We start from the raw sequence: 12,489 nt of genomic DNA on the forward strand, positions 1-12,489 counted from the left end.
CTCCATCATGAAACACACACAGGAGCCATTTGTTACATTACACATGCAGATCTTCCAAGTGGTTCATGGGTACCCTCCATGCTCTGCATGCTTCATTCACACACACACATCCTGCCTTATGGCCAAGTCCCTGTGCATTTCTCAGAAGGAAACAAACAAACAAACAAACAAAAAGAATGAGTTTGCAGACAGTGAGTGAACATGTATATAAAGGTGACCCAAATCTGTAGGATTAGAATGAGTACATAAACTTAAACATTCAGCATTACAATAGGGAAAACAAATAAGAGGTTTCCAGCACTTATCTCACTTGGCAGGTGGAAGAGAAGGCATAATATCTTGATTCCTCCAAAAAGGAAACAGGAAGTGTGGAGTCTGTATATAGAAGAAAGAGGTTTGGAAAAACCTGAATACCTAGTAGGTCTGACGGATGATAGTTCTTGCTTGATGCCATCCATTAAAGACTAGAGGAGGTGACTACTTTTTCAAGTGCAAGACAGTAATATAAGACTTGAAGGAATTTGAAAAATCCATTAAATATACTACCAAGGAATATAATGATTTTCTAGTAATTGGTCCCCTCAAGAGAAAGAATTCTAGTTTGCCTCCTAAATAATTCAAAATATCTATTATAAAGAAGCTCAGTGAGAACTACAACAAATCAACAGAGACAGAAAACAATAAAGAAAAAAAAATAGAATTCAAGAGAGGGAAATCATAAAAATGAACCAGATGAAAATTCTGGAGCTCTGGATAATAAGTAAATGAAATTTTGAAAAATTGCAACAGAAAAATCAAGAACAGATTTGATCAAAGAAAAAAAGGTACTGCAAACTTGAAGACAGGTCATATAACATTAACCAGTCAGAGGTGAACAAACACACAAAAAGAATGAAAAAGAGTAAAGAAAACTAACACAATTGGGCGCCTGGGTGGCTCAGTCGGTTAAGTCTCTAACTTTAGCCCAAGTCATGATCTCAGTTTGTGAGTTCGTGCCCCACATCAGGCTCTGTGCTGACAGCTTGGAGCCTGGAGCCTGCTTTGGATTCTGTGTCTCCTTCTCTCTCTCTGCACCTCCTCAGCTCATGCTCACACTCTGTCTCTGTCAAAAATAAATAAAATTAAAGAATTTTAATAAAAAAATTAAAAAAGAAAACTAACACAATTAGGGAATATCATCAAGGAAATATATGTGTGTATATATATATATATATATACACACACACACACACACACACACACACACACACACACATGCACACATGCACTACAGAAGCCCCATAAGAAGAGAGAAAGTGTAAGAAAGTGTATTTAAAGTAATAACTGAAAATGTCCTAAATCCAGAGAGTGGATGGACATCCAAGTTATTAAAGCTCATGGTGCCCAAGATTTATAGTTAAACTATAGAAAACAAAGACAAAAACGTAATTTTATAAAAAGAAAGAAATTCCTCACATACAAGGTAACAAATAATCTATCAGTGTATTTCTCAGAAGTAAAAATACAGGCCAAAGGGGCCCCTGTGGCTCAGTCTGCTAACCTCCAACTTCAGCTCAGGTCATGATCTTGCAGTTTGTGAGTTCAAGCCCTACATCTGGCTCTGCGCTGGTGGTGTAGAGCCTGCTTGGGATTCTCTCTCCCTCTTGCCTTCTCTCACTCTCTCTCTTTCTCTGCCTCTTCCCCCATTGTTCTCTCTCTCTCTCTCTCACAACAAATAAACTTAAAAAAAAGAAAAGAAAAAGAAAGAAACAATACAGACCAGGAGAGGTAGGGTGATATATTGAAGGAAAGAAAGAAACAAAAATGAAAGAAATTAAAGAGAGAAAGAGAAGAAGAAAAGAAAGAAAGAAAGAAAGAAAGAAAGAAAGAAAGATCCAACCAAGTATTCTTTGCCTATAACAGTTGTTCTTCAGAACTGAGGAAAAATAATTTCCCAAACAAACAAAAGCAGAAGTAGTTTAACATTAAATCTGAATTAAAATAAATGTTAAAATGAGTTCTACAAGCTTACATTATTATAAAAAACACTAATACATGAAAATATATAACACATTCATAAAGGTAAGTATATAGTTTGATGCATCATTCTCTAATACTGTAATATGGTTGTGAGTTAATCACTTAGCTTTCATATAAAGGTTAGAGGGCAAAACTATTAAAATAACAATAGCTACAATAATGTGTTAATGGACACACAATATAAAACAATATATATTTCGGAGAGAGAGATGGAAGATGGTGGTGTCGGAGGACGCTGGGCTCACCGCGCATACTGCTGATCACTTAGATTCCACCTACACCTGCCTAAATAACCCAGAAAACCGCCAGAGGATTAGCAAAACGGAGTCTCCGGAGCCAAGTGGAGACAAGAGGCCCACTGAAGAGGGTAGGAAGGGTGGCGAGGCGGTGCGCGCTCCACAGACTGGCGGGAGGGAGCCGGGGCGGAGGGGCATCTCCCCGGGCAAGCAGAGCCCCCTAGTCTAGCTGGCATAAGCGGAGGGGCCGGACAGACAGTGTTCCGACAGCAAGCGCGACTTACTGTCTGGGAGGTCATAAGTTAACAGCTTTGCTCAGAAAACGGGAAGGCTGCAGGACAAAGGGAGGGAGAGTTGCTAAGCCCCCAGATGACAGAGCTCAGTTTGGCGGGGAACAAAGGCGCTCACCAGCGCCATCTCCCCTACCCATCCCCCAGCCAAAATCCCAAAGGTAACAAGTTCCTGCCAGGGAACTTGCTCCCTCCTTGAAAACACCCAAATCTGTGCTTCTTTGGAGCCAAACCGGCAGCATATCTGACTCCCTCCCGCTGCCACAGGGCCCCTCCTGAAGTGGATCACTTAAGGAGAAGTGAGCTAAGCCTGCCCCTCCTGCCCTAGTGCACCTTGCCTACCCACCCCAGCTAATACACCAGATCCCCAGCACCACAAGACTGGCAGTGTGCAAGTAGCTCAGAAGGGCCACGCCACCCCAAAGTGAATCCCACCCTTAGGAGAGGGGAAGAGAAAGCACACACCAGTCTGACTGTGGCCCCAGCTGTGGGCTGGGGGCAGACATCAGGTTGCACTGTGGCCCCGCCCACCAACTCCAGTTATACACCACAGCACAGGGGAAGTGCCCTGCAGGTCCTCACCACTCCAGGGACTATCCAAAATGACCAAACAGAAGAATTCCCCTCAGAAGAATCTCCAGGGAATAACAACAGCTAATGAACTGATCAAAAAGGATTTAAATAATATAACAGAAGTGAATTTAGAATAATAGTCATAAAATTAATCGCTGGGCTTGAAAACAATATAGAGGACAGCAGAGAATCTCTTGCTACAGAGATCAAGGGACTAAGGAACAGTCATGAGGAGCTGAAAAGCGCTTTAAACAAAATGCAAAACAAAATGGAAACAACGACGGCTCGGATTGAAGAGGCAAGGAGATAATAGGTGAACTAGAAAATAAAGTTATGGAAAAAGAGGAAGCTGAGAGAAAGAGAGATAAAAAAAATCCAGGAGTATGAGGGGAAAATTAGAGAACTAAGTGATACACTAAAAAGAAATAATATACGCATAATTGGTATCCCAGAGGAGGAAGAGAGAGGGAAAGGTGCTGAAGGTGCACTTGAAGAAATAATAGCTGAGAACTTCCCTGATCTGGGGAAGGAAAAAGGCATTGAAATCCAAGAGGCACAGAGAACTCCCTTCAGACGTAACTTGAATCGATCTTCTGCACGACATATCATAGTGAAACTGGCAAAATACAAGGATAAAGAGAAAATTCTGAAAGCAGCAAGGGATAAACGTGCCCTCACATATAAAGGGAGACCTATAAGACTCGTGACTGATCTCTCCTTTGAAACTTGGCAGGCCAGAAAGGCTTGGCACGATATCTTCAGTGTGCTAAACAGAAAAAATATGCAGCCGAGAATCCTTTATCCAGCAAGTCTGTCATTTAGAATAGAAGGAGAGATAAAGGTCTTCCCAAACAAACAAAAACTGAAGGAATTTGTCACCACGAAACCAGCCCTACAAGAGATCCTAAGGGGGATCCTGTGAGACAAAGTACCAGAGACATCACTACAAGCATAAAACATACAGACATCAGGATGACTCAAAACCCATATCTTTCTATAATAACACTGGAGGTAAATGGATTAAATGCACCAACCAAAAGACATAGGGTATCAGAATGGATAAAAAAACAAGACCCATCTATTTGCTGTCTACAAGAGACTCATTTGAGATCTGAGGACACCTTTAGATTGAGAGTGAGGGGATGGAGAACTATTTATCATGCTACTGGAAGCCAAAAGAAAGCTGGAGTAGCCATACTTATATCAGACAAACTAGACTTTAAATTAAAGGCTGTAACAAGAGATGAAGAAGGGCATTATATAATAATTACAGGGTCTATCCATCAGGAAGAGCTAACAATTATAAATGTCTATGCGCCAAATACCGGAGCCCCCAGATATATAAAACAGTTACTCATAAACATAAGCAACCTTATTGATAAGAATGTGGTCATTGCAGGGGACTTTAACACCCCACTTACAGAAATGGATAGATCATCTAGACACACAGTCAATAAAGAAACAAGGGCCCTGAATGATACATTGGATCAGATGGACTTGACAGATATATTTAGAACTCTGCATCCCAAAGCAACAGAATATACTTTCTTCTCGAGTGCACATGGAACATTCTCCAAGATAGATCATATACTGGGTCACAAAACAGCCCTTCATAAGTTTACAAGAATTGAAATTATACCATGCATACTTTCAGACCACAATGCTATGAAGCTTGAAATCAACCACAGGAAAAAGTCTGGAAAACCTCCAAAAGCATGGAGGTTAAAGAACACCCTACTAACGAATGAGTGGGTCAACCAGGCAATTAGAGAAGAAATTAAAAAATATATGGAAACAAACGAAAATGAAAATACAACAATCCAAACGCTTTGGGATGCAGCGAAGGCAGTCCTGAGAGGAAAATACATTGCAATCCAGGCCTATCTCAAGAAACAAGAAAAATCCCAAATACAAAATCTAACAGCACACCTAAAGGAAATAGAAGCAGAACAGCAAAGGCAGCCTAAACCCAGCAGAAGAAGAGAAATCATAAAGATCAGAGCAGAAATAAATAATATAGAATCTAAAAAAACTGTAGAGCAGATCAACGAAACCAAGAGTTGGTTTTTTGAAAAAATAAACAAAATTGACAAACCTCTAGCCAGGCTTCTCAAAAAGAAAAGGGAGATGACCCAAATAGATAAAATCATGAATGAAAATGGAAATATTACAACCAATCCCTCAGAGATACAAACAATTATCAGGGAATACTATGAAAAATTATATGCCAACAAATTGGACAACCTTGAAGAAATGGACAAATTCCTAAACACCCACACTCTTCCAAAACTCAATCAGATGACATGATATTATACATGGAAAATCCGATAGACTCCACCAAAAGTCTGCTAGAACTGATACATGAATTCAGCAAAGTTGCAGGATACAAAATCAATGTACAGAAGTCAGTTGCATTCTTATACACTAACAATGAAGCAAGAGAAAGACAAAGAAACTGATCCCATTCACAATTGCACCAAGAAGCATAAAATACCTAGGAATAAATCTAACCAAAGATGTAAAAGATCTGTATGCTGAAAACTATAGAAAGCTTATGAAGGAAATTGAAGAAGATATAAAGAAATGGAAAGACATTCCCTGCTCATGGATTGGAAGAATAAATATTGTCAAAATGTCAATACTACCCAAAGCTATCTACACATTCAATGCAATCCCAATCAAAATTGCACCAGCATTCTTCTCGAAACTAGAACAAGCAATCCTAAAATTCATGTGGAACCACAAAAGGCCCCGAATAGCCAAAGTAATTTTGAAGAAGAAGACCAAAGCAGGAGGCATCACAATCCCAGACTTTAGCCTCGACTACAAAGCTGTCATCATCAAGACAGCATGGTACTGGCACAAAAACAGACACACAGTCCAATGGAATAGAATAGAAACCCCAGAACTAGACCCACAAACATATGGCCGACTCATCTTTGACAAAGCAGGAAAGAACATCCAATGTAAAAAAGACAGTCTCTTTAACAAATGGTACTGGGAGAACTGGACAGCAACATGCAGAAGGTTGAAACTAGACCACTTTCTCACACCATTCACAAAAATAAACTCAAAATGGATAAAGGACCTGAATGGGAGACAGAAAACCATCAAAACCCTAGAGGAGAAAGCAGAAAAAGACCTCTCTGACCTCAGCCGTAGCAATCTCTTACTCGACACATCCCCAAAGGCAAGGGAATTAAAAGCAAAAGTGAATTACTGGGACCTTATGAAGATAAAAAGCTTCTGCACAGCAAAGGAAACAACCAACAAAACGAAAAGGCAACCAACGGAATGGGAAAAGATATTTGCAAATGACATATCAGACAAAGGGCTAGTATCCAAAATCTAGAAAGAGCTCACCAAACTCCACACCCAAACGACAAATAACCCAGTGAAGAAATGGGCAGAAAACATGAATAGACACTTCTCTAAAGAAGACATCCGGATGGCCAACAGACACATGAAAAGATGTTCCTTGTCGCTCCTCATCAGGGAAATACAAATCAAAACCACACTCAGATATCACCTCATGCCAGTCAGAGTGGCCAAAATGAACAAATCAGGAGACTATAGATGCTGGAGAGGATGTGGAGAAACGGGAACCCTCTTGCACTGTTGCTGGGAATGCAAATTGGTGCAGCCTCTCTGGAAAGCAGTGTGGAGGTTCCTCAGAAAATTAAAAATAGACCTACCCTATGACCCAGCAATAGCACTGCTAGGAATTTATCCAAGGGATACAGGAGTACTAATGCATAGGGGCACTTGTACCCCAATGTTTATAGCAGCACTCTCAAGAATAGCCAAATTATGGAAAGAGCCTAAATGTCCATCAACTGATGAATGGATAAAGAAATTGTGGTTTATATACACAATGGATACTACGTGGCAATGAGAAAGAATGAAATATGGCCTTTTGTAGCAACGTGGATGGAACTGGAGAGTGTGATGCTAAGTGAAATAAGCCATACAGAGAAAGACAGATACCATATGGTTTCACTCTTATGTGGATCCTGAGAAACTTAACAGAAACCCATGGGGGAGGGGAAGAAAAAAAAAAAGAGGTTAGAGTGGGAGAGAGCCAAAGCATAAGAGACTGTTAAAAACTGAGAACAAACTGAGGGTTGATGGGGGGTGGGAGGGAGGGGAGGGTGGGTGATGGGTATTGAGGAGGGCACCTTTTGGAATAAGCACTCTGTGTTGTATGGAAACCAATTTGACAATAAATTTCATATATTAAAAAAAACAATATATATTTTAATATGAAAACAAACGATGTGATTGGGGAATTAAAGAAATAAAATTTGGTATATGATCGAATTTATCAGTTAATATAGATTGTTATAACTATGTTTTAGATAAAGCCTATAGTAAACACACAGTAGACACACACACACACACACACACACACACACACGATGTATAGTAGATGAACAAATGATAAACAGAAGGAAATTAAATTATAACACCACAAAAATTATTAAATTACAAAGACAACATATGTGAAACAAAGGGATAAGTAAAATAAAAATCAGCCAAAAAATAATAAGATGATAATAATTCAGCATTTAATATAATTATTTTTTTTTATTTTTAAGTTGTGTGTTTATTTTATTTATTTTATTTTTTTATGAAATGTATTGTCAAATTGGTTTCTTTTTTTTAAATATGAAATTTATTGTCAAATTGTCAACACCCAGTGCTGACAGCCAGTATTGTCAACACCCAGTGCTCATCCCAACTGGTGCCCTCCTTAATGCCCATCACCCACTTTCCCCTTCCTCCCACCCCCTATCAACCATCAGTTTATTCTCAGTTTTTAAGAGTCTCTTTAAATGTAAATACATTAAATACTCCAATCAAAAGACAGAGTAGCTAAATTGATTTTAAACTAGAAGACACAACTTTATCATGCCTACAAGACTTAACCTCAGCATTAAAAGTACACAGGCTAGAAAGGAGGAAATGGCAATAGTTATTCTATGCAAATGAAAATCAAAAGTGAATAGGGTAACCATGTTTATATTAAACAAAATAGGCTTTAGGACAAATATTGTAACATAGATAAGGAAAGTCATTATATAAACAGGTCAGTGTATCAAGAAGGTATAACAATAGTAAATACATGTGCACCCATTATAGAAGCACAAAACATATACAAAGGAAATATTAACATATCTGAATAAAGAAATAGAAATACAAAAATAGTAAGGGACTTCAATATTCACTTTCAATAATGGATAGATCATCCATGTAGGAAATACATTTTAAAAATGGACTGGAGCTATACTTTAGGCCAAATAGACGTATAAACATGTACCTGTTATTTTGTCCAACAATAGGAAAATAAAGATTTTTCTCAAGCCCACATGGAATATTCACCCACATAGATAATACGTTAGGCCACAATAAATTTCTTAAAAATTTAGGAAGACTGAAATTATACCAAATAACTTTCTTTTATTAATATGTTATTTCACATTGGTTGATTTGCAAATATTGATCCATCCCTGCAGCCCAGGAATAAGTCCCACTTGATTGTGGTGAACATATCTTTAATGTACTGTTGGATTCAATTTACTAGTATTTTACTGAGAATTTTTATATCCATTTTCATCAGAGATATTGGCCTGTAATTTTCATTTTTTTTTTGTGGAGTATTTGTCTTGTTTTGGAATCAAGGTAATGCTGGCCTCAGATAATGGGTTTAGATGTTTTTCTTCTATTTCTATTTATTTGGAAGAGTTAGAGAAGAATAAGTATTAACTCTTCTTTAAATGTTTGGTAGAATTCCCCTTGGAAGCCATTTGGCCTAGGATTGTTGTTTTGTGGGAGGTTTTTGATAACAGATTCAATTTCTTTTCTTCCTACGGGTCTGCTCACATTTTCTATTTCTTTCTGTTTCAGTTTTGGTAGTTTGTGAGTTTCTAGAAATTTGTCCATTTCTTCCAGACTGTCTCATTTGTTGGCATATTTTTTTTTCATAGAATTCTCTTATAACTATATTTCTGTGGTGTTAGTTGTGTTCTCTCCTCTTTCATTTGTGCTTTTATTTACTTTGATCCTTTCCTTTATCTTTCTGGTAAGTGTGGCTTTGGGTTTATCAATTTTATTAATACTTTCAAAGAACCAGCTTTTAGTTCCTTGTTCTGTTCTGTTTGTTTGTTTGTTTATTTGTGTAGCATTTATTTCTGCTCTAATCTTTATTATTTCCCTTCCACTGGCTGTAGGCTTCATTTACTGTTCCTTTTTTTCCTCCTTTAGGTGTAATGTTAGGTCGTGTATTTGAGACTTTTCTTGCTTCTTTCCGAAAAATATTGGAATATTTTTAGAATAATAGGTACTAACTCTTATTTAAATGTTTGGTAATAATCACCTCTGAAACCACCTGGTCCTGAACTTTTGTTTCTGGGGAGATTTTTGATTACTGCCTTAATTTCTTTGGTAGTTTTCAGTCTGTTCCATTTTTATATTTCTCCCTGCTTCAGTTTTGGCGGTTTATATGTTTCAAGGAAAGTATTTGTTTCTTCTCAGTTGGCAAATTTGTTGGCATATATGTTTTCATAATATTCTCTTTTCACTGTATATCTGTGTGTTGGTTATTTCTTCTCTCACATTTGTGATTTTATTGATTTTGGTCCTGTCTCTTTTTTCCTGGATAAGACTGGCTAGATGTTTATAAATTTTATAGACTTTTTCAAAGAATTAGCTCTTGGTTTCATTGATCTCTCTCCCTCTCTTTCTCTCTCTCTCTCTGTTTCTCTCTTTTTCCCTAGGTCCTTTGAGAGTAAGGTTAGGTTGTTTATGTGAGGTTTTTCTGTTACTTGATATAGGTCTGTATTGCTATAAACTTTCCCCATGGAACCACTTTTTTTCCTCATACAGAGGTTTGGGGACATTGTGTTTTCATTTTTACATATTTCCATGTACTTTTTATTTCTTCTTTGATTTATCTGGCTGATCCATTCATTGTTTTGCAGCCTGCTATTTATCTTCTATGGATTTGTGGTCTTTCCAGCTTTTTCCTTGTGGTTGACTTCTAGTTTTATAGTATTATGTTCAGAAAATTTGCATGATATGATTTCAATCCTCTTAAATTTGCTGAGGTTTGTTTTGCAGGCCAATAAGTGATATATTCTGGAGACTATTTCTTATGAACTTGGAAAAATGTATATTTTGCTTTTTTAGGATGCACTTTTCTGAATATGTCTGTTAAATCCATTTTCCAGTGTATACTTCAAAGGTATTGTTTCCTTCTTGACTTTAACATTAGATTTTTCTGTTCTAGATGTTCTAGATGTAAGTAGGCAGTAAAGTCCCCTTGTGTTATTGTATTTCTTTTGATTAGTTCCTCTGTTTGTTATAAACAGTTTCATGTATTGGAGTACTCCCTTGCTAGGTGCATAAACATTTATTATCCTCTTGCTGGATTGTTTCCTTTATTATAAAATGTCTTTCGCTGTCTCTTTTTACAGTCATTGTTTTAAAATTTATTTCATCAAAAAAACCTATTTTTTTCTGAAATATGTATTGTGACTTTGTCTTTCTTTTGACATTCATTTTCGCGATAAATAATTCTACATCCTCTCACTTTAATTCTTCATATGACTTTAAGTCTGAAGTTGCTCTCTTTTAGGCAACATATAGATGGGTCTTGTTTTGGCTTTTTTTTTTGTTTTTTGTTTTTGTTTTTTTTAACTCACATTCCAGGGAATTACTGATAGATATGTATACATTGACTTTTATTACTTGTTTTGTGTTTTTTTCTGATCATTTTTTTTTCTCTCTTTCATGGTTTGCTGGATTTCTTTGACCATATATTTGGGTTTTGTTTCTCTTTATTCTTTGCATATCTATTATTGGTTTTTGATTTGTCATTACCATTAGGTTTGCATATAACATATTCTGCATATAGCACTCCATAGTAATTTGATGGCTGTTTAAGTTTCAACCTGTTCTTTATTCCTCTCCTGCAAACGTTTTTGGTATGTGGTGTCATATTATTACATCCTTTTATTGTTTTCGTTCCTTGCCTGATTTATTTTACAGAAATACTTATTTTTACTGCTTTTGTGTTTCCTACTTTTATACTGTATTTTTGGTCTTTCCTTTCCTCTCAAAGAGTCTCCTTTATCATTTCTTGCAGGAGTGGGTTAGTGGTCATGAACTCCTTTAGTTTTTGTTTGTCTGGGAACTATCTCTCTTTCTATTCTGGGTAGAGAATTCTTGGCTTCAAATTTTTACCATTCAGCACTTTAAATATATCATGCCACTCCCTTCCAGCTTGCAAATTTTCTGCTGAAAAATCTATTAATAACCTTAAGGGTTTTCCCCTACTATATTCCTGTCTTCTTTTGTTTCACTGATATATATTTTCTTCTTTATCATTACATTTTGCCATCTTAATTACAATTTGTCTTGGTGTAGATCTGCTTTTGTTGATTTCGTCTGAGACTCTGTGTGCCTTGGATCTAGCTATCTAATTCCTTCCCCAAATTAGGAAAGTTTTCAGCTATTATTTTTCAAATACATTTTTTTTGCCCCTCTTTTCCTCTTTCTTCTTCTTCTGGGATCCCTATAATACAAATACTATTATCTTTGATGGAGTCACTGAGTTCCCCAAGTCTATTCTCTTTGTGCATAATTATTTCTCTCTTTTGTTCAGTTTGATTACCTTCCTTTACTCTAGCCCTTAGGTCATTACTTCATCCTTCTGCTTCTTCCAGCCTGGTGTTCATTCTATCAAGTGTGTTTCTCATTTTGTGTTTGAATATTTTATTTCTTTTATGTTATTCTTTATCTTTGTGTTAAGGGTCTCACTGATGCCTTCTCCTTTTTTTCTCAGGTCCAGCAAGTATCTTTATGGTCACTACTTTAAATTCTGTATCAAATATGCTACTTATATATGCTTCACTTTGATCTCTGGGCTTGGCCTTGTCCTGTTCTTTCATTTAAGAAAATTTCTCTATCTTCTCTTTACGTCTAAGTGTCTGTATCTGTTTCTGTGTGCTAGGGAAGTTAGCCACAACTGCTGTTCTTGAGGGTAATGGCCTTATGAAAAAGATGTCCTTAGTGATCTGCCACAGAGTGTCCTCTGTTCCCCAGCATCTCATTCATGTTTCATGTAACATCTCCAATGTGTGCTATGTGTACTCTGCTGTGTGTTCTGGTCACTTTATTTTTTTCAGGTCAGAGGATCTGCAAAGGCTCTCTTTGCCTGTTGTGGGTGATACTTTGTCCCTGGCCTGAATGGGGTGAGTTTTAACTAGGTATGCTCTGGTCTCCTTGTGAAATATGACCTTTCACCACCTTTGCCAGAAGTGAGGCCCTGCAAAAGTCTTGGATCATGAAAGAGTTTTGGCAGGGGCTCA

This window comes from Neofelis nebulosa, chromosome 1 (genome assembly GCF_028018385.1).
Source record: "Neofelis nebulosa isolate mNeoNeb1 chromosome 1, mNeoNeb1.pri, whole genome shotgun sequence".
Taxonomy (NCBI): Eukaryota; Metazoa; Chordata; class Mammalia; order Carnivora; family Felidae; genus Neofelis; species Neofelis nebulosa.